Source organism: Esox lucius, chromosome 16 (assembly GCF_011004845.1).
Source record: "Esox lucius isolate fEsoLuc1 chromosome 16, fEsoLuc1.pri, whole genome shotgun sequence".
NCBI classification, from domain to species: domain Eukaryota; kingdom Metazoa; phylum Chordata; class Actinopteri; order Esociformes; family Esocidae; genus Esox; species Esox lucius.
The window spans coordinates 34,302,045-34,326,896 of NC_047584.1; the positions used below are offsets into that span (position 1 = coordinate 34,302,045).

Here is a 24,852-nt window from a genome sequence, read left to right on the forward strand (position 1 = left end):
ATCCTGTTTCCTGGAACACGACACCGCTCAGTACTCAGAGCCAACAGCACAACGCATGCGGTCGCACACACGATGTGTGAATGACTGTAAGATTATCATGTGTTCATGACCAGAATTGGTTTGCCTGTACCTATTCTGAGTGTGCGCTGTACAGCCTGTGTGTATTTCTTTGTATGTGTGTCCCCCCCCCGCTGTGCTGCCTGTCTGTCAGTCTGCCTGTGTGTCCTTGTGTGTGTGGCTTTGTGTGTCCCTGCTGTGCTGCCTGTCTGCGTGTGTCTAGATCTCTGGAGTCCAAAGCAGCATTTACGGCCCTCTAACACAGCCAGAGTAATGAATATTTAAATGTGCCAGGGAGAGGCAGTGGTGAGGGGTGTTACAGTTAGTGTATCAATACATATTGGAGTGTTACAATGACATTATCATTATATTTTGGAGTGTTACAATGAGAGTATCAATGTATATTGGAGGGTTACAATGAGTATCTCAATAAATATTTAGGTGTTACAACAAATCAATATACAGCTCTGGAAAAAATTAAGAGAACACTGCATCTTTTTCTTTCCTTTCCAGAAAGTTGAAAAGGAAACTTTTGAGTGAGGAACAGAAGCGTTCAATTTGCAGTGGTCTCTCAATTTTAACCCTTCTGTTCCTCACTCCAAACCTTCCTTTTCGACTTTTTTGGAAAGGAAAGAAAAAGGTACAGTGGTCTCTTAATTTTTTCCAGAGCTGTATATTGGATTGTTACAATGAATATCAATATATATTGTAGCGTTACAATGAGTGTATCATTATACACTGGAGTGTTACAATCAGAGTATCAATATATATTGGAGTGTTACAATGACAGTATCAATATACACAGATCAGCCATAACATTATGACCACCTGCCTAATATTGTGGGGGTCCCCCATTTGCCGCCAATACAGCCCTGACCCGTCGAGGCCTGGACTCCACTAGACCTCTGAAGGTGTGCTGTGGTATCTGGCACCAAGACGTTAGCATCTGGCACCTGTAAGTTGTGAGGTGGGACCTCCATGGATCGGACCTGTTTGTCCAACACATCCCAGAGTCGCTCGATTGGGTTGAGATCTGGGGAATGTGGAGGCCAAGTCAACACCTTGAACTTGTTGTTGTGTTCCTCAAACGTGTCAAAGTAACATCCACATGAATGGTAGGACTCAAGGTTTCCCAGTAGAACATTGCCCAAAGCATCACACTGCCTCCGCCTGCTTGCCTCCTTCCCATAGTGCATCCTGGTGCCATGTGTTCTCCAGGTAAGTGATGCACACGCACCCAGCCATCCACGTGATGTAGGGTTGCACGTTATCGGAAATAACTGACATTGCGATATTTTGTTTTCTGCGATATATATTGTGATATGAAAAAATACAGGATTGTCTTCACCAGATGACTTGAAAAGCTCTATTTGAGAATAATTAATTATTCAAGAATAATTGTGGTGAATTTGTAGGGAAATGCATCTTCATGGAAAATGAAAATGAAAAAAATTACTTTTTACCTTTTGACTTATTTTGGGTAGTTTAATTTATTATATTAATTAATACACTGTTAAATTCACCATGGTTCCATTGTATTCATGTAATACTCATCTATCAATTCAGGCTAAAGTCAATGATCTAACATTGACCGGATCATAAAAACTCTTTGGTAACTGTGTTAATTGGTTCCATGTCTTTGGCGATGTGAAATGTTATTGAATCTGTGATTTCTCTCAGCCATTTGGGACCTTTCTCGTATGGTGTAACACTGGCAAAGGCATCCGAAACAGATTTTTGATTTGGATGGCATTGAGATGCTTTGCACTCGTCATATGAAGATTTGTGGTGCCGCCTTAAATAATCGAACAAACTGGTCGTGTTGCCTCATGTTGTGGCAACAATTACAAGGCACTCTCAACAAAGTACCTGTTTTCGGTCAACATCATCCTGTCTGTAGCCGAAATATTTCCATATAATGGACGATGTATTTCTTTTTGCAACCAAATTCTCAATTTTGGTATTTTTTTGCCTGTTCCTCGCTCATCATTTCGTCCCGCGCAAGCAGAGCCAGCATGTCCACCACGTGCAGCAACGAACTCTGTTTGAAATAATAATAATAATAATAAACTCTGTGTATCCAATAACCCATAAATCAGAGGAAATTACCTTATATCAGACAGATAGAATGCTAGTTTAACATTTAAAAAATATATATATTGTAGACTGATATATGTTTACCTTACTAAATCACACCTTCTGTGATGTAACTATTGCAGATGTGTACATCACAATGTCGATGCTGAAACAATATATCCTGCAGCCCTAATTAAAAAAATATGATTCATCAGACCAGGCCACCTTCTCCCATTCCTCTGTGGATCAGTTCTGATGCTCACGTGCCCATTGTAGGCATTAATATGGAGTTGCCCCCCCTTTCCATCCATAAAAGACACCACTCTTCTGGGAAGGCTTTCCACAAGACTTTGGAGTGTCTCTGTAAGAATTTGTGCCCATTCAGCCAAATGTGCATTTGTGAGGTCAGACACTGATGTTGGATGTGAAGGCCTGGCTCGCAATCACCGTTCCAGTTCATCCCAAAGGTGCTCAGTGGGGTTGAGGTCAGGGCTCTGTGCAGACCACTTGAGTTCCTCCACACCAACCTTGTTGAGCCATGACTTTATGGTACCCGCTTTGTGCACAGGGGCACAGTCATGCTGGAACAGGAAATGGTCTCCCCCAAACTGTTGCCCCCGAGTTGGAAGCACCTAACTGTCTAAAATGTCTTTGTATCCTGTAGCGTTTAGATGACCCAACACTGATAATAAGGGGACTAGCCCAAACCCTGAAACACAGCACCAGACCATTATCCCTCCTCCACCAAACTTTACAGTCAGTACTATGCATTCCGGTAGGTAGCATTTTCCTGGCATCCGCCACACCCAGATTAATCAGTCAGACTGCCAAATAGTGAAGCATGATTCATCACTCCAGAGAAGACGTTTCCACTGCTCCAGAGTCCAGTGCCGGCATGCTTTACAACATTGCAGCTCACGTTTGCATTGCGCATGGTGATGTGAGGCTTGCGTACAGCTGCTCGCCCATGGAAACCCATTTCGTGAAGCTCCTAACGCACCGTTCTGATGCTGCTTCCAGAGGCAGTTTGGAACTGTGGTGAGTGATGGAACAGATGATAAGTGATGTTTACACGCTATGAGCATCAGCATCATGTGAGTTTGTGTGGTCTACCACTTTGTGGCTGGGCTGTTGTGCTCCTAGATGCTCCCACTTCACAATTATATCACTTACAACTGACCGAGGCAGATCAAGTAGGGCAGACATTTCATAAACTGAACAGGTGGCATCCCATGACAGTGCCACGTTTAAAGTCACTGAGCTCTTCAGTACGACCCATTGTACTGCCAATGTTTGTCTATGGAGTTTTCATGGTTTTGTGCTGAATTTGATGCACCTGTGAGCAATGGGTGTGGCTGAAACACCTGAACTCAATAATTAGTAGGGGAGTCCACATCCTTTTGGTCATATAGTGTATAGAGTGCTACAGTACCAATGTACATGTTTGTATGTATTGTGTGTATAGGGCAGGGTCTCTGAAAGGAGGTGAATATAGTAGTGCCCAACAGTCATGTTATCACACACACTCACACATACATACGCACATAAACACATAAACCCTCGCACACACAGCTGAATGACAATATCAAGGGGAGTCAGTTGTTAAAGGATGCTAACAAGTTCAGAGTTTCACATCTGATTCAACTTGTCAACTAGTCATTAAGCCCTTGATTTGTGGATTAGGGTTGTTAGTTTCACTACAAAATAGCGCAGAGGTTTGAGAGCCACTCTAACACTGTCCACAGCTGGTCTGAATGATGAGAGAGAGCAACTGAGGAAAGAGTGAAAGGAGAACCCCCCTCTCCCCAGCGCTGCTCACTCCTTTTCATTCAGGGATGAATAATAACTGCAGCTCCCATACTTCTTCCTTCGTTTTTTAAAGCAAAGAAAGAAGATGGGGAAAGGCCTGCGCAGAAACTCATACATCCACCAACATGCGCGCACACACACTGTCAGTCTGAAGACATTTAGATATTGTGGAGAGGAATGTTACACACATCTAAATCATAACTGACCAACTACCTTCAGTGTTGGTTTGTCTCTTTAAATGAGGGGAAACACTGAAATCAGTTTGTCTGTCTCTCTGAGGGGAAACACTGAAGACAGTTGGTCTGTCTCTATGAGGGGAAACATTGTAGACAGTTGGTCTGTCCCTTTAAATGAGGGGAAACACGGAAATCAGTTTGTCTGTCTCTCTGAGGGGAAACATTGTAGACAGTTGGTCTGTCCCTTTAAAAGAGGGGAAACACTGAAAACAGTTGATCTGTCTCTCTGAGGGGAAACATTGTAGACAGTTGGTCTGTCCCTTTAAAAGAGGGGAAACACTGAAGACAGTTGATCTGTCTCTCTGAGGGGAAACATTGTAGACAGTTGGTCTGTCCCTTTAAATGAGGGGAAACACGGAAATCAGTTTGTCTGTCTCTCTGAGGGGAAACATTGTAGACAGTTGGTCTGTCCCTTTAAAAGAGGGGAAACACTGAAGACAGTTGGTCTGTCTCTTTAAATGAGGGGAAACACTGAAGACAGTTGGTCTGTCTCTATGAGGGGAAACAATGAAGACAATTGGTCTGTCTCTATAAGTTTGAGGAAACACTGAAGACAGTTGGTCTGTCTATCTGAGGGGAAACTGAAGACAGTTGGTCTGTCTCTCTGAGGGGAAACTCAAGACAGTTGGTCTGTCTCTCTGAGGGGAAACTCAAGACAGTTGGTCTGTCTCTCTGAGGGGAAACTCAAGACAGTTGGTCTGTCTCTCTGAGGGGAAACTCAAGACAGTTGGTCTGTCTCTCTGAGGGGAGACAGTTGGTCTGTCTATCTGAGGGGAAACACTGAAGACATAAAACTAACTCCCTAGGAGTTGAGCATGGGACTGTCAGTTCCTACCATCCAAGGAAGAAATCACCAGCAGAGGTTGGACTGGAAGGTGCAAACTGCTAGTTGTCCTCAAAAACAGGAAGGTCAGATTACTACATAACATACATAAAAGAGCCTGTTCTGAAATAAGATCTAGGGGACAAATGAGAAAAAGATTATCATGAAATAGAGTGATGGCAGCATGAAATTGTGAAGGAAAAATGACCTGGACATTATATAAATCTATACCATTACCGTTGGTATCCTAGTGTGGGGGTTGGGGGATAACTACACAGGATGGGGGGGTCTGTTTATACACAGGCTCTTTCTGTGTTTTCAACAACATAAAAAACTACTTGATGAAAATATGTTTCTCACACAGGTATTAATAATCAAGTACAACCCAAGGCCATAAAAATAAGTTACAGCAGCATAAATAAAGGGCCTGAACCAAAATGAATGGCATAAATTATTAGAAGAATTCACAGCTCAAACAGGCGGTGGGGTGGAGCCTAATCCCAAAATGGGATGTGCAACAAGCTCATATAGGTGTGATGGTTGGGTCTCCTTATACTTTTTGCCATATGGTGTATACTGATATTCTTTGATCTGACACCCAAAATGTATCTTTTGTGCATCCTGTTTTCACTGATCATCCTTGAGATTTTGCAACAACTTGACTGTAGTTCATCTGTGGTAAACTGACTGGATATGGTTCGGAGAGGCACATCTGTCTATATAAGGTCCCACAGTCAACAGTGCATGTAAGAGCAAAAACCAAGCCATGAGGTCGAAGGAAATGTCCATACAGCTCCGCAACAGAATTGTGTCAAGGCCCAGATCTGGGCAAGGAAACCAAAACTGTTCTGCAGCATTGAAGGCCCTCAAGAACACATCACTCCTAAATGGAAGATGTTTGAAACCAACAACACTCTTCATAGAGCTGGCCGCCCAGCCTGATGGAGCCATCGGGACCACTCTGATCTAAAGAGTTATTTTGTAGCATTCAAACAATCAGGCCTTGATGGTAGATGGGACGAACGGAAGCCATCTCAGTGAAAAGCACACAATAGCTTGGAGTTTGTCAAAGGCACTTTAAGAACTCTCAGATCATGAGTAACAAGATCCTCTGGTCTGATTAAACCAAGACTGAACTCTTCGATTTGAATAGCAAGCATCATGTCAGGAGTAAATCTGACACTGCTCATCATCTGGTCAAAACCATCCCTATGGTGAAGCATGGTGGTCACAACATTGTGCTGTAGGGATGTTTACAGAGGCAGGGACAGGGAGACTAGTCAGGACCAAGGGAAAGATGAACTGAGTAAAGTACAGACAGATCCTTCATTAAGGGCTGTTGTCCCCTTGGAAGGTTCTCCCTTAGAATACAGCCAAGACAATGCAGGTGTGGGTCCGGGGAAAGTCTGTAAATGTCTTTGAGTGGCCCAACCAGAGCCTGGACCAGAACCCCATCAAACATCTCTGGAGAAACCTGAAAATGGCAGTGTAGATACATTCCCATCCAACTGGTCAAAGCTTGAGAGGGTCTGCAGAAAACAATGGTTCTGATCCATTCCGTCTGTCCTGATCCATTCTGTTGTTATGAACACGGACTGCCAGACATAACATAATGTACACTGGATTTGTGCGGTCACCTTTTCTTATATTTTGGCTCACGTAGATACAGCTCCAGAAAAAATTAAGAGACCACTGCACCTTTTTCTTCCCTTTTTTCCGGAGCTGTATATATATATATGTATATATATATATATGTATGTATATGTATATGTGTATATATATGTATATGTGTATATATGTATATGTGTATATATGTATATGTGTATGTGTATATATATATATATATATGTATATGTGTATGTGTATATATATATATATGTATATGTGTATGTGTATATATATATATGTATATGTGTATATATATATATGTATATGTGTATATATATATGTATATGTGTATATGTATATATATGTATGTATATGTGTATATATATGTATGTATATGTATATATATGTATATGTATATATATATATGTATATGTATATGTGTATATATATATGTATATGTGTATATATATGTATGTATATGTATATATATATATGTATATGTGTATATATATATATGTATATGTGTATGTGTATATGTATATATATATATATATGTATATGTGTATGTGTATATATATATATGTATATGTATATGTATGTATATGTATATGTGTATGTGTATATATATATATGTATATGTATATGTGTATATATATATATATGTATATAAATTCCCAAATTCATAATCTATTCTAATCACACGCTGTCAAGTGTTTATTCAGCACCAACTGTCACAAATAGAACCAGGGGTTTGGAGGCACTTCTAGTTAATCATGGTTTTGGCTCAAACACACACACACACTCACCCTCACTCTCTCTCTCACAATCTCAAGGGAAACACCTGAAGTCAGTTGGTCAATCCAATTTGTTTTATAAAGCCATTTTTACATCAGCAGTTGTCACTAAGTGCTTTGACAAAACACCCAGCTCAGCAAGCAACAACATTGTTGATGCACAGTGGCTAGGTAAACTCCCTAAAAGGGAGATTAACTGATTGATTGAAGACAGATCTGTCTCAGGGGAAACACTGAAGAAAGTTGGTCTGTCTCTCTGAGGGGAAACACTTGAAGTGAGTTGGTCTGTCTCTCTGAAGGGAAACACTGAAGTGAGTTGGTCTGTCTCTCTGAAGGGAAACACTGAAGTGAGTTGGTCTGTCTCTCTGAAGGGAAACACTGAAGTGAGTTGGTCTGTCTCTCTGAGGGGAAACACTGTGATCCTCATGTTAACAGACATCAAGGAATGAAAGCAAAAGCCTAAAATCAAGACTAAACTACTTCAGTGTACGAGTAAGCAGAGAGGGGAGGAGGAGGGAGAGTGGGAGATGGTTGAGGTGAGGGGGGAGGGCAGAAGGGAGGGGGAAGAGTGGGGAGGAGAGGAAGGCTCTGGCCGCTGCCCTGGGCCATCTCTCTAAACCCTGTTTAGGAGGCTTTAAAGCTCAGAGAGAAATAATCCCCCACTCAGACACACACACACAAACACACACAGAGTTAAGACACCCAAACAGCCCAGATAAACCACAGAAAGCCAAGATGTACACGCTCACACTGAGTCTGAAACACACAAACACACCGACCCAGTACAGATAGAGACTAGACACACAGCTTTGAAATTTACACCCACACACTTGGAAACACACTAAGCGTGTACACTAACAAACGCACACACATTCTCAGACTCTCTAATCGGTGTAGCCCCTGTACAGTGGAGCATAGCGCCATCACCACTACATCACGATAAACACTTTACACACACCACCGCTCTGCAGAGGAAAGGGGGGGGGGGTGTTGATGTGGGACAGAAAAAGAGAGGGTAGGAGCTAATGAAGAAATAGGCGCCAGAAAGATAAACAGAGCAGGGAAGACATGAGGGAGAAAAGGGGGGGGGGGGGTTATTTATTTAATTCCCTATTTTCTTCCCTGGAAGGCAAAGAGAGGGAGGCGTGTGTCAAAAGACTGGATGAACAACAGATAGAGAAGGAGAGGAAATAGAGAAGAGGAACAGAGGAAGATGAGACACAGAGAGAGAGAGAGAGAGAGAGAGAGAGAGGGCAGAGGGCAGAGGGCAAAAGGCTCAGGGTCTGAGAGTAACTCAGGATGTAGTTTGTCATTTTCATCAGCTGACAGTGGGTGCAGAGGGGGGAGAGAAGGAGGGGGAGGAGAGAGGGAGGGGGAGGAGAGAGGGAGGGGCGTGGAGAAGAGGGGCGGCAGAGAGCTTTTGAGAAACATTGACCCTGTAATTGACCCATGTCTCCGTGGACATCACCGTGACAACACGCAGAGCTGCTGCAGCTAATCACTTAGTAACCCTGACCTGTCAATCACACAGTCTCCTGAGAGAAGTCATTTTTAACCAGTCAGAAAGTTAAGGAAATGAGGGAGGAGGGTGTTTATCAGCCTTATTTAACACACACCGTCCTCACAATACACACACACACACACACCAAAGTAATGAAACAAACTCCATCAGAAACTCCATCACAGTTAGCAGGACTAATAACCTACTCATTTGAGTGTTCAAACACCAGCAGGCGCACAGTTTGCCCAGAAAGCCAACGGCACAACGCTTGGTGCTCTTTGGAAACTGAATCTTTCAGAAGTCTATTTATAAAGGCAGAGAAAGGACTGTGTTGGGAGGGCCATGGAAAGGACTGTGTGTTGTGTTGGGAGGACCATGGAAAGGACTGTGTTGGTTTGGGAGGGCCATGGAAAGGACTGTGTGTTGTGTTGGGAGGACCATGTAAAGGACTGTGTGTTGTGTTGGGAGGACCATGTAAAGGACTGTGTGTTGTGTTGGGAGGACCATGGAAAGGACTGTGTTGGTTTGGGAGGGCCATGGAAAGGACTGTGTTGATTTGGGAGGGCCATGGAAAGGACTGTGTGTTGGGTTGGGAGGGCCATGGAAAGGACTGTGTGTTGGGTTGGGAGGGCCATGGAAAGGACTGTGTGTTGGGTTGGGAGGGCCATGGAAAGGACTGTGTGTTGGGTTGGGAGGGCCATGGAAAGGACTGTGTGTTGGGCTGGGAGGGCCATGGAAAGGACTGTGTGTTGGGCTGGGAGGACTATGAAAAGGACTGTGTGTTGGGATGGCCATGGAAAGTACTGTGTGTTGGGTTTGGAGGACTATGGAAAGGACTGTGTTGGGTTGGGAGGGCCATGGAAAGTCAATGTTGTGGCTGGACATCAGACAGGCAGAAACCAGACATGCTTCAAATTCTGAATTTGACACAATCTCTCCACAACCCACGTATGTGTGAAAATGTCTGTGCGTTCATCAAAATGTGTGATTGTGAGCGTGTGTGTGTTACCTGTTGATTAGGGGGAACAGAGATACCAGAAGATAAACGGATGGATACCACTTTAACGGTTTGATCTCCTCAGCCAAGGACACCTGGACAGACAGACAGAGAGAGGATTACACACACACACACACACACACACGAACACACAGACACACACGCACAATTTGAGGATTGATAAAAACGGTGAAATAAGGAGAGACAGAGGAGAGAGTGGGACAGGAAGCAACAGAGAGAAAGGGATGAGAGAAGGAAGAGGCAGAGAAAGAGGGAAAGAATGAGAGACAGGCAGATAGAAAAAGAGAAAGAGCCAACTTCCTGACCGACATCTAAAACTCCAACATGACATATTACAGCAACACCTGGCACCTCACAAACTGACAAACAAACATCTTTGTTGCTTCACCGCCGGTCATGAGCAAGGAAAAAGATAAACAGAAGACAAAAAATCAAACAGAAGCAATGTTATTTTGTCTTGCAATACTGTTGTAAAACTGTTCCTTTAATGATAACCATAGTTTTGTTTTGTGAACTGAGCTGAATAATGTTAAGTAAAGCTATTCAATGTGTATGAAAACTATATCAATACAAATGACTAAATATTATAATGATTTTATGAATTGGGAAATGTTGATATAAATGGGAGGGATTAGGCAGTCTTTTATTGAATTCCCGGTGGACGTTATGGTGAGGACTTCAGCGCCAGGGAGCTCAGCAGCCCAGAATCCATTTGCTGCGCTGAATTGACTTTTTCCTCCAAAACACGCAGGGAGTCAAGCCAGAATGTTGCTATCTTTCTCTCCCTCCATCTCTTTATTTCTCTCTCTTTCTTTTCTTTCAATTTACAAAAACACACACAACCCATTGCTCTTTATTTCTCTGCGTAGACAAAAAACACACCACACACCAGCATGATGCAGAGCCACGAGCCTTTAGTCTCTTCCAACCAGGCTGGAAATTAATTACTCAGTAGAAAGACCCGGAGGCCAGCTAGCGCTGACGCCTTTTAAACAATTCAAATCAAAATCACCAGAGCCCCCCAGTGGCATTTGATCTCGCCTGTGAGTACATCTCACTCTGTGTGTGTGTGTATGTGTCCTGTAGTTTGTGGAGAGTTTTGGAGTTACAATTTCAAAGCTCCCAAGGCCCTGTATAAGATGTGGGGTTCACCTGTTTGAACAGTGAGCATGCGAAAAAACACACGGGGAGGGACAGACAACACTTTGATCGCCTGAAATGTCAAAATACTTCTTTGCATTTTAAGGTCACATGTTTTCTCATCTGAATTTGTGCAAAAGTCAATGAGATAAAGTAACCATGTTTAATGTTTCGGGAAGAGCCATCTATGACTACCAAGCCACAGGGCGCAGTGAGAAGGCTGAAGGACAATTAGAAGGCCGAAGGACAACGAGAAGGCCGAAAAACAATGAGATGGCTGAAGGACAATGAGATGGCTGAAGGACAATGAGATGGCTGAAGGACAATGAGATGGCTGAAGGACGCTATACTTCACTGAACAAAACAGCTGATCTCTTGTTTTCCAGTTAAGACATGTTGCTTAAAGAACAAGAGGTGTGTGTTTATGTGAGGGATGGAAGGAAAGGAAGAGATAGAGCAATAGAGGATCATAGGAACATGTTGCAGTGGTGGATGAGTGAGCGTTCAAATCCTGAAATACTGTAAATGACATACTGTAAATTACAAACTGTAAATGGCATACTGTAAATCACAAACTGTAAATGTCATGCTGTAAATTACAAACTGTAAATGGCATACTGTAAATCACAAACTGTAAATGGTGTGCTGAAAATAACATACTGTAAATAAAATACTGTAATTGAAATACTGTAAATTACATACTGTAAAAGATATACTGTAAATCAAGTACTGCAAACCATGTACAGAAATTCAAAACTACTGTTATTTGCTCTTTGGGGTTTAAGTCCGGGTGTTTTGTAAAAGCCCTTGGTGACAACTGCTGATGTAAAAAGGGCTTTATAAATAAATGTGATTAAAAAACATTTTTGATTGATGTACTTTAAATGACAAATTGTAAATAAAGTGTTGTAAAGGCAGTTCAGTAAACCAAGTGTTATAATTGCAGTACTGTAAATCAAGTAATGTAAGTACTTTAAATGACATGCTGTAAATGCAGATGATTAGGCTCCCCAATAAGATGAATTAACTGGTTCAGGTTTTAAAATGAAACCCCAGGACTGAGTACAAGACTACACAGAGGATGTTTGTGGATTAAATTAATTTGGAATTTACAGTGTTGGTGAAAAACGTGGCCTCCGCTGTGAGAGCATTGTGTGTGTGTCTCTGTGTGTGTGTCTCTGTGTGTGTCTCTGTGTATGTCTCTGTGTGTGTGTGTGTGTGTCTCTGTGTGTGTGTGTGTGTGTGTGTCTGTGTGTGTGTGTGGTGTTTTTAATCACAGCTCTTCGGTGTCAGAGGCCTGGTGCTCTTCGGGAGCGGAAGGTAATGAAGCAGTAATTATGCGCAAGACTGAGGGTCTGACGGCCTCCGTTAATGACACACATTAACCACATTATCAGAGCTTTTCACCGTCTCTCTCTCTGCCTTCAACAGTGTCTCTCTCTCTCTGCCTTCAACCGTGTCTCTCTCTCTCTGCCTTCAACCGTGTCTCTCTCTCTCTGCCTTCAACCGTGTCTCTCTCTCTCTGCCTTCAACCGTCTCTCTCTCTCTCTGCCTTCAACCGTCTCTCTCTCTCTCTGCCTTCAACCGTCTCTCTCTCTCTCTGCCTTCAACCGTCTCTCTCTCTCTCTGCCTTCAACCGTCTCTCTCTCTCTCTGCCTTCAACCGTCTCTCTCTCTCTGCCTTCAACCGTCTCTCTCTCTCTGCCTTCAACCGTCTCTCTCTCTCTCTGCCTTCAACCGTCTCTCTCTCTCTGCCTTCAACCGTGTCTCTCTCTCTCTGCCTTCAACCGTGTCTCTCTCTCTCTGCCTTCAACCGTGTCTCTCTCTCTCTGCCTTCAACCGTGTCTCTCTCTCTCTGCCTTCAACCGTCTCTCTCTCTCTGCCTTCAACCGTCTCTCTCTCTCTCTGCCTTCAACCGTCTCTCTCTCTCTCTGCCTTCAACCGTCTCTCTCTCTCTCTCTGCCTTCAACCGTCTCTCTCTCTCTCTGCCTTCAACCGTCTCTCTCTCTCTCTGCCTTCAACCGTCTCTCTCTCTCTCTGCCTTCAACCGTCTCTCTCTCTCTCTGCCTTCAACCGTCTCTCTCTCTCTCTGCCTTCAACCGTCTCTCTCTCTCTCTGCTTTCAACCGTCTCTCTCTCTCTCTGCCTTCAACCGTTTCTCTCTCTCTGCCTTCAACCGTCTCTTTCTCTCTGCCTTCAACCGTTTCTCTCTCTCTGCCTTCAACCGTCTCTCTCTCTCTGCCTTCAACCGTGTCTCTCTCTCTGCCTTCAACCGTCTCTTTCTCTCTGCCTTCAACCGTTTCTCTCTCTCGGCCTTCAACTGTCTCTCTCTCCTAGACAGCATGAACCTCCCAATCCCAATCCCACAATGCATCAGGGAACAGAGCGTTAGTAAACATGAACAGAAGAACAAAAGAAGAAGAAAAGTACATTGCTGAATGGGTGACTACTCCTCTGTCTGCCCACAAAAATGCTAAAAATCTACTAAGTTAAAAAGAAACACGGAGACACAAAATCAAAAACACACAGGCATTCACATCCACACACGCCAGCCATGGCTGTGACAGTTGGCAGAGCTACTGCTGAACAGTAAACAAACACCCAGTACAGATAAAATACAAGCTTCCCAAAGTTTGCTTTCTGAGAATGATGTGTCTGTCAGTGTGTGTGTCTCTGTTTGTGTCTGGGTGACTTTCAATCTGATCTTTCAACTGCCTTGCGTCTCACAATGCTAACCTGAGTTTGGGGTGGTTTAGGGTTAAATTAGGGTTTAAGGGGTTAGGGATGGATTGGAAATACATTTTTATTCCAAATATAGTAAATAAGCTGCCTTTAGACAGCTTTGAAATCCAAGTCTCAGATAACCAGCGACCATAGAAGCCCAGTATGTGTACTCCCAGGGGGAGGAGGAGAACAGAGGAGAACAGAGGAAACACGCGCGTGTACTCCCAGGGGGAGGAGGAGAACAGAGGAGAACAGAGGAAACACACGCGTGTACTCCCAGGGGGAGGAGGAGAACAGAGGAGAACAGAGGAAACACACGCGTGTACTCCCAGGGGGAGGAGGAGAACAGAGGAGAACAGAGGAAACACACGCGTGTACTGCCAGGGGGAGGAGGAGAACAGAGGAAACACGCAGGGACACAGCAGGAGGCAGGTCCACACTGTGCTGCTTGGCAAAAAACACAAGGAGGGCAACACCTTCTGGCCCAACATGAAGGGTCTGACCTCACATAACGTTAAAACAGCCCCGTAGGCTACTCCAAAACAGCCCCGTAGGCTACTCCAAAACAGCCCCGTAGGCTACTCCAAAACAGCCCCGTAGGCTACGTCAAAGCAGCCCCGTAGGCTACGTCAAAGCAGCCCCGTAGGCTACGTCAAAGCAGCCCCGTAGGCTACTCCAAAACAGCCCCGGAGGCTGTGTCAAAACAGCCCCGGAGGCTGTGTCAAAACAGCCCCGGAGGCTGTGTCAAAACAGCCCCGGAGGCTGTGTCAAAACAGCCCCGTAGGCTGTGTCAAAACAGCCCCGTAGGCTGTGTCAAAACAGCCCCGTAGGCTATGTCAAAACAGCCCCGTAGGCTATGTCAAAGCAGCCCCGTAGGCTATGTCAAAACAGCCCCGTAGGCTGTGTCAAAACAGCCCCGTAGGCTGTGTCAAAACAGCCCCGTAGGCTACGTCAAAACAGCCCCGTAGGCTATGTCAAAACAGCCCCGTAGGCTATGTCAAAACAGCCCCGTAGGCTGTGTCAAAACAGCCCCGTAGGCTGTGTCAAAACAGCCCCGTAGGCTACGTCAAAACAGCCCCGTAGGCTATGTCAAAACAGCTCTCAGATAAGTCTCAGATAACCAGCGACCATAGAAGCCCAGTATGTGTACTCCCAGGGGGAGGAGGAGAACAGAGGAGAACAGAGGAAACACATGCGTGTACTGCCGGGGGGAGGAGGAGAACAGAGGAGAACAGAGGAAACACATGCGTGTACTGCCAGGGGGACGGAGGAGAACAGAGGAGAACAGAGGAAACGCGTAGGCTACGTCAAAGCAGCCCCGTAGGCTACGTCAAAGCAGCCCCGTAGGCTACGTCAAAGCAGCCCCGTAGGCTACGTCAAAGCAGCCCCGTAGGCTACGTCAAAACAGCCCCGGAGGCTGTGTCAAAACAGCCCCGGAGGCTGTGTCAAAACAGCCCCGTAGGCTACGTCAAAACAGCCCCGTAGGCTACGTCAAAACAGCCCCGTAGGCTACGTCAAAACAGCCCCGTAGGCTATGTCAAAACAGCCCCGTAGGCTATGTCAAAACAGCCCCGTAGGCTATGTCAAAACAGCCCCGTAGGCTGTGTCAAAACAGCCCCGTAGGCTGTGTCAAAACAGCCCCGTAGGCTGTGTCAAAACAGCCCCGTAGGCTACGTCAAAACAGCCCCGTAGGCTATGTCAAAACAGCTCTCAGATAAGTCTCAGATAACCAGCGACCATAGAAGCCCAGTATGTGTACTCCCAGGGGGAGGAGGAGAACAGAGGAGAACAGAGGAAACACATGCGTGTACTGCCGGGGGGAGGAGGAGAACAGAGGAGAACAGAGGAAACACATGCGTGTACTGCCAGGGGGACGGAGGAGAACAGAGGAGAACAGAGGAAACGCGTAGGCTACGTCAAAGCAGCCCCGTAGGCTACGTCAAAGCAGCCCCGTAGGCTACGTCAAAGCAGCCCCGTAGGCTACGTCAAAACAGCCCCGGAGGCTACGTCAAAACAGCCCCGGAGGCTGTGTCAAAACAGCCCCGGAGGCTGTGTCAAAACAGCCCCGTAGGCTACGTCAAAACAGCCCCGTAGGCTATGTCAAAACAGCCCCGTAGGCTATGTCAAAACAGCCCCGTAGGCTATGTCAAAACAGCCCCGTAGGCTGTGTCAAAACAGCCCCGTAGGCTGTGTCAAAACAGCCCCGTAGGCTACGTCAAAACAGCCCCGTAGGCTATGTCAAAACAGCTCTCAGATAAGTCTCAGATAACCAGCGACCATAGAAGCCCAGTATGTGTACTCCCAGGGGGAGGAGGAGAACAGAGGAGAACAGAGGAAACACATGCGTGTACTGCCGGGGGGAGGAGGAGAACAGAGGAGAACAGAGGAAACACATGCGTGTACTGCCAGGGGGACGGAGGAGAACAGAGGAGAACAGAGGAAACGCGTAGGCTACGTCAAAGCAGCCCCGTAGGCTACGTCAAAGCAGCCCCGTAGGCTACGTCAAAGCAGCCCCGTAGGCTACGTCAAAGCAGCCCCGTAGGCTACGTCAAAACAGCCCCGGAGGCTGTGTCAAAACAGCCCCGGAGGCTGTGTCAAAACAGCCCCGTAGGCTACGTCAAAACAGCCCCGTAGGCTACGTCAAAACAGCCCCGTAGGCTACGTCAAAACAGCCCCGTAGGCTATGTCAAAACAGCCCCGTAGGCTGTGTCAAAACAGCCCCGTAGGCTATGTCAAAACAGCCCCGTAGGCTGTGTCAAAACAGCCCCGTAGGCTGTGTCAAAACAGCCCCGTAGGCTGTGTCAAAACAGCCCCGTAGGCTACGTCAAAACAGCCCCGTAGGCTATGTCAAAACAGCTCTCAGATAAGTCTCAGATAACCAGCGACCATAGAAGCCCAGTATGTGTACTCCCAGGGGGAGGAGGAGAACAGAGGAGAACAGAGGAAACACATGCGTGTACTGCCGGGGGGAGGAGGAGAACAGAGGAGAACAGAGGAAACACATGCGTGTACTGCCAGGGGGACGGAGGAGAACAGAGGAGAACAGAGGAAACGCGTAGGCTACGTCAAAGCAGCCCCGTAGGCTACGTCAAAGCAGCCCCGTAGGCTACGTCAAAGCAGCCCCGTAGGCTACGTCAAAGCAGCCCCGTAGGCTACGTCAAAACAGCCCCGTAGGCTACGTCAAAACAGCCCCGGAGGCTGTGTCAAAACAGCCCCGTAGGCTGTGTCAAAACAGCCCCGTAGGCTGTGTCAAAACAGCCCCGTAGGCTGTGTCAAAACAGCCCCGTAGGCTATGTCAAAACAGCCCCGTAGGCTATGTCAAAACAGCCCCGTAGGCTATGTCAAAACAGCCCCGAAGGCTATGTCAAAACAGCCCCGAAGGCTATGTCAAAACAGCCCCGTAGGCTACTCCAAAACAGCCCAGAAGGTTACTTCAAAGTGGATGAAAATTCTCAAATTCAAGATACTAAACACTATGTAGTTAGGCTGGTGAATCTGAAGACAGTTGGGAAGAAAATGGTAACTTAAGCAAATAGCATAAAGATGGGTGGCTTAATTAAGTAGCTTCTCAAGACTTTAACATCCAATAAAAAAGTCTGATCCACAGCCATGACCTAAGAGAAAATAGAGCAAGAGAAATTGGAGATGGAGGGAGAGAGGAAAAAGGAGAGAGAGAAAAGACAAAGCGAGATGCACAGGGCAAGAGGGGAGTGAATGAAATCGCCACAGGCAGCACTTTCAGACACCCAGCCGGACTTCTGTGGTCCGGTTTCCACCTGCTGACAGACAGACAGGCATGCACACACACACGCACGCCCCCACGCACACTAACACTAAGAAACAGTGGGTAGCAGCGGGAGGGGGGGTGTTGTTTTAGAACATCACACAGACGTGCATAAACACTCATAAATATTCATGTCCATGAACCTGCTGTTTCTTTATTCATGGTGGGTGTGTGTGTGTGAGACAAAGACAGAGATCATATGATTAATTCACACTTTCAGTCACAGAGCAATTAGCACACTAGAGGGAGATGGTGCTACATAGACATACAGTACACACACACATACTGTACACACACACATACTGTACACACACACACACACTCTCCCATAAAAAAAACACACACAACCATAAACACAAATATGCAATCAAACACGCACTCACACACCCATAAATACACTCATACACACAGGCACATAAACATACACAAAGAAAAACAAGCACACACACCAGTGATTCAGGGTTATACCAGTTCAAGATGTAGTAATCACATCAGCCACTTAGGGGCGCCATTTCATAACCTTCACCCTGCCTGCCCTTTCAGACTTGGCTTCAAGCTTCTACTTATGTCACTATGGACATTGCCTCAAAACTCATGGCTAAGGGCAGTACAGGGATGTGATAGTATGAATTTGGGTCTCTACAGCTCAAGGATGGGAGAGTACAGGGATGGGAGAGTACAGGGATGGGAGAGTACAGGGACGGGGGAGTACAGGGACGGGGGAGTACAGGGACGGGAGAGTTCAGGGACGGGAGAGTTCAGGGACGGGAGAGTACAGAGACGGGAGAGTACAGAGACGGGAGAGTACAGGGACGGGAGAGTACAGGGACGGGAGAGTACAGGGACGGGAGAGTACAGGGACGGGAGAGTACAGGGATGGGAGAGTACAGGGACGGGAGAGTACAGGGACGGGAGAGTACAGGGACAGGAGAGTACAGGGACGGGAGAGTACAGAGACGGGAGAGTTCAGTGACGGGAGAGTACAGGGATGGGAGAGTACAGGGATGGGAGAGTTCAGGGACGGGAGAGTACAGGGACGGGAGAGTACAGGGACGGGAGAGTTCAGGGATGGGAGAGTTCAGGGACAGGGTTGGACAGGGATGGGAGAGTACAGAGACGTGAGAGAACAGGGACGGGAGAGTACAGGGACGGGAGAGTACAGGGACGGGAGAGTACAGGGACAGGAGAGTACAGGGACGGGAGAGTACAGGGACGGGAGAGTACAGGGACGGGAGAGTTCAGGGACTGGAGAGTACAGGGACGGGAGAGTTCAGGGACGGGAGAGTTCAGGGACGGGAGAGTACAGGGACAGGGTTGGACAGGGATGGGATAGAGATGGGAAAGGGCAGGGATAGGTGGAGACAGGGATTGGCTGGCATTTGCTGGGAGAGGGATGGACTGGGATTGGCCAGTATGATGTAGACATTGGTAGTTTGTAAGAGAGGTCCACCAGGTCCCCTGAGGGAAAGGAAGCTTCTGGGTGATGTCACAAGAGGGGGGGCGTAGTCTGGGAAAACATATTTTAATGATGAACTATGAAATATGAATAACATGCTATAACATTTTATTAAGTAACTACTTCAAGATTGTCAAATATATATAAAACTTGTTGACTTTGAAGACGAGTTTCTATGCGGCACGCAAAACCTTTTTTCCCCACAGGATTTCTCCAAATCATCAACTATTAAAAATCATAAATACTGCTTGGTGTCATAACGTCAAACTGCAGTGTAGGCTGCTACCTACATTTGCACTCAGTAAGCACAATTTATGCTGTTAGTTTCGTGTATATCCAAAATATTTGTATAATATGATAATAAATAAGCTTTCTTGTAAGTTATGTGGTTAGAGGTGTCATAATTCAAGAGAGAGGTCCTCCATGAGTTAGGTGACAAGCGCTATGTGGCGAATCGTGAGATTTCACAATATACCATACATCAGAAGAGGGTCAGATTTATCTCAAATACGATTGGTCCATTACCACGTCAATCAAGAATTCCCAGAAAAGATCCCCAGAGTTAAAGCCTTGGATTGGGATGCTAACACATTAGCAACAGACTTGTTGTCATTGTTGCCTCGTTTGAACGTGGTGGTGGGGGGCAACATCTGTACAGAACATGACTGCACTGTAACCCCACACACACACACACACACACACACACACACACACACATATAATTCTATATATACAGATATATATATACACAAAAAAGTGTTCAATTTGCAGTGGTCTCTTAATTTTAACCCTTCTGTTCCTCACTCAAAACCTTCCTTTAAGACTTTTTTGGACAGGAACGAAAAAAGTGCATTGGTCTCTAAATTTATTCCGGAGCTGTATATATAAACACACACACACACACACACAATTAGACACACAGACAGTCACACCTCCCAGAACAACACTGGATGTGTGAGGGTCAAACTGCATCCTAGTGTGTTAGAGATCTGACCTCAGCTAATCCCACACACATTTATCTCTATATTGTGTGTGTGTGTGTGTGCTTGTGTGTGTATGCGAGTCTGTGTGGGTGTGTGCGTGCGTGTGTGTATATTAGTCCAGGAGCATTACAGCAGTTGAGGGAACAGTAGTCTGTCAGTTTAAAAACCAATAAAAACCCAATAATGTGCAGTAATGAATGCTCGCCTTTCTCCTTTCTCTCTCAGGGTGGAACGTTCCGATCCAGGACTGCATCTGAGGAGGAAAAACAACACAGTCAGGAATGTGTACACACACCACACGATTACACACACACACATACCGCACGATTACACACACACACACCACACGATTACACACACACACACCACACGATTACACACACACACCGCACGATTACACACACACACATACCGCACGATTACACACACACACACCACACGATTACACACACACACCGCACGATTACACACACACACACACACCGCACGATTACACACACACACACCGCACGATTACACACACACACACCGCACGATTACACACACACACACACACTGCACGATTACACACACACACACCGCACGATTACACACACACACACTGCACGATTACACACACACACACCGCACGATTACACACACACACACCGCACGATTACACACACACACACTGCACGATTACACACACACACACCGCACGATTACACACACACACACACACTGCACGATTACACACACACACACCGCACGATTACACACACACACACTGCACGATTACACACACACACACCGCACGATTACACACACACACACCGCACGATTACACACACACACACACCGCACGATTACACACACACACACCGCACGATTACACACACACCGCACGATTACACACACACACACACCGCACGATTACACACACACACACACCGCACGATTACACACACACACACACTGCACGATTACACACACACACACTGCACGATTACACACACACACACACCACGCGATTACACACACACACACCGCACGATTACACACACACACGCCGCACGATTACACACACACATACCGCACGATTACACACACACACCGCACGATTACACACACACACCGCACGATTACACACACCGCATGATTACACACACACACACAGCACGATTACACACACACACACATACCGCACGATTACACACACACACACCGCACGATTACACACACACACATACCGCACGATTACACACACACACACCGCACGATTACACACACACACCACACGATTACACACACACACACCGCACGATTACACACACACACCGCACAATTACACACACACACACACCACACGATTACACACACACACACACCGCACGATTACACACACACACACACACCACACGATTACACACAGACACACCGCACGATTACACACAGACACACACCACACGATTACACACACAGACACACACCACACGATTACACACAGACACACCGCACGATTACACACAGACACACACCACACGATTACACACACACACACACACACACACCATACGATTACACACAGACACACCGCACGATTACACACAGACACACACCACACGATTACACACACACATACACACCACACGATTACACACACACACACCACACGATTACACACACACATACACACACCGCACGATTACACACACACACACACACACACACACGATTACACACACACAGACACACCACACGATTACACACACATATACACACACATCGCACGATTACACACACAGACACACCACACGATTACACACACACACACCACACGATTACACACACACATACACACACCGCACGATTACATACACACACACACCGTACGATTACACACACTGCACGATTACACACACACACACCGTACGATTACACACACACACCGTACGATTACACACACTGCACGATTACACACACACCGCACGATTACACACACCGCCATTACACACTCACTCACACACACACACACCGCACGATTACACACACATATTGCACCATTACATGCACACACACACACAATACAAAACACACACACCCACACCACACAAATACATAACAAAAAGCATGCATAACACACACCACATGAATATACACACTGCAAAAATACATACACACAATAAAAGTGCTAAACAAGCCTAATTTAATCTGCTATTAGTGAAAGCTGAGACAAATCCCCTCATGTGTGCGCACGCACACACACACACAAAGCTGAGAGGTACTCAGGGTATGTTTTAACAATAAAAAAACCAGGAGAGATCTATAAAGCAGCACTGAACCCAGCCGAGGAGCAGAACAACAGGAGCAGGGATGAAGAGAATGCAAAGAAAGACTAAATGGACAGATGGATAAAATGCTAAAGACAGATACAGGTGACCTGATGCACCAGACCTCAACAGAGGAGAGGAGAGCATTCCAACTCCTTTACTCCTCCCTACATTTCTCTCTCTGTATCTCTCACATTCAGTCATCAACAAAACCTCAATTAGTAATCAGCTGCTCCTCATGACAGACACAGAAGCAGGCAGTCATGTGCACGCACACGTGCACACACACACAAACCCACAGAGGTACACAAGGACAGAGACAGACAGACTAGGCAGAGACTGGCACATTCATTCTGTTCAACTATTTACCAACTCAGCGTTTCCATGGTTTCTGGATGACTATGGCCTCATCACTGTATGTTTATGTGTGCAGTAGAATCTGTTTGTATGTTCTACTGTGTGTGTCTCTGTGTGTGTCTGTGTACATGCTAGAGAGGAGAAAGAGAAAGAAAGAAAGACAGGAACAGAGACATTCAGAGAGAATGGTGGCAGACAGAGGAAGCCTATCTATCCACTGTAAACAAAGGTTGATTGTGTCCAACAGTCAAAATATCTGTCATCCAACTATGGTGTCTCTATGTTGTCAGGGCATCCTGTCCTCTGCATGAGAACTGGTAGATCCTATCCTGCATAAGGCCAAGGGCTTCCCTTACAATGGGGACAATTATTTAGGACATTTTATATATCCTGTTTAAAGCCAGACATGTCTAACACTCTCTCTCACTCTCTCTCTCTCACTCTCTCTCACTCTCTCTCACTCTCTCTCACTCTCTCTCACTCTCTCCCCGCCTCCGTCGCTAGTTCCCCTCTCTCAGCTGGCTGCCTCCTCATCCCTCGCGCTCCATTCCTTCTCTAAAGGGTTAGAAATCCTTTCAAGTGAGATCGCCTACAGCTGTGAGAAGATAAGACTTCAGCTCTTAATAAATATGAAAGAGAGGCTTGGACATACAGTCGGGAGGACAGAGAGACAGAGAGAAAGTGCAATGAGGAGGTGAAGGGTGTACACATTCATCTGTGAAGGAGTGAAGGGGAGCCAGTCAGTCAGTCAGTTTGCCAGCCAGCCAGTCAATCACTCAGACAGGCATATTATTCATGTGCTACAATATTTGAACTTTTCTAAACTATGCAGACCTGTTCTTAATATAGTATAACGGTTATTTTTACTTTTACCTCATTTTTCTTCCTTTCTAATTTCTGATGTCCAATTCATAATTATGGCCTTGCCTCATCGCAAAGAAACAACGTGAGAGTGGGAGAGTTGAATTTTGAGCATTACATCTGACAATGCAAATCGCCAAAGTATTGTAAAGCTGATGTAATATAACAACAATGTAATATAACAGTGATGTAATATAACAGTGATGTAATATAACGGCAATGTAATGTAAGATCAATGTAATGTAACGCTGTTGTAACATAACGTCGATGTAACATAATGTTGATGTAATGTAACGCCGACGTAATGTAACCCCCATGTAATGTAACCCCCATGTAATGCTTTAGGGAAGAGCAATAGTAGGAGTTTAAAATCAGTCACCCATTAGTGTAATTCATTTAATCTCTAGTAAAGATTAAAACGTGTTAAAACGTGCTAAAAAAGGCAATACAAGTATTCAAATCATTGGTCAAAATGTATCACTCTATAGTCTGGTTTTTATTCACACAACCTCCCGTCTGATTTTGGATTGGACAACCCACAGTCTGATTTTTGATTGGACAACCTACCATCTGATTTTTGATTGGACAACCCACCGTCTGATTTTTGATTGGACGCTATCCTGTGTTGTGTCTAGCTGTCCGTTTAATCGACGGCCCAGAATATAGTGAATGACAGTTTCACCCCCACTGGAGGCTTAAATCACACACACTCACATACACACACAAACCACATTAATTCACACTCACAAACACACACAAACCACATTAATTCACACTCACAAACACACACAAACCACATTAATTCACACTCACAAACACACACAAACCACATTAATTCCCACTCACAAACACACACAAACCACATTAATTCACACTCACAAACACACACAAACCACATTAATTCCCACTCACAAACACACAAACCACATTAATTCACACTCACAAACACACACAAACCACATTAATTCACACTCACAAACACACACAAACCACATTAATACCATAGGAGCCTCCAGCTTGGTGCTACAATGAGCAGCGGCACCCAGGATGTCCAACATACCAGATTTTAAGGGGGACTCACTCTCTCATTGGCCACGTAGATGATTCTGACGTAGCAGCAGGTCATGAGGAAGATGAGGGTGAAGAGCGGGATGTACCATCTGTGGGGGGACAGCAAGGGGGGAACACGTTATACACAGGATGACAACACACTGATGTGAATCTCCCACTGACATTTGTAACAGCTCTTTCAGGAGAATAAACCCCCAAAACTCAGGTCTGGACCATGAACCTAGTGCCACTGCTTTCTCACTGTTAC

At 45.6% G+C, this 24,852-nt stretch overlaps 1 long non-coding RNA gene across 2 annotated transcripts in view; it reads right to left on the reverse strand.

The window, feature by feature from the left end:
* The window catches only part of si:dkey-100n23.5, a 62,455-nt gene that overhangs the window by 17,612 nt on the left and 19,991 nt on the right, over nt 1-24,852 (reverse strand). For both annotated transcript variants that reach the window (XR_003777185.2, XR_003777186.2), the window contains exons 9-11: nt 24,616-24,694; nt 20,213-20,260; nt 9,914-9,996 (exon numbers count right to left, since the gene is read on the reverse strand). This is a non-coding gene — a long non-coding RNA (cyclic AMP receptor-like protein A). The remainder of the gene's footprint in view (nt 1-9,913; nt 9,997-20,212; nt 20,261-24,615; nt 24,695-24,852) is intronic.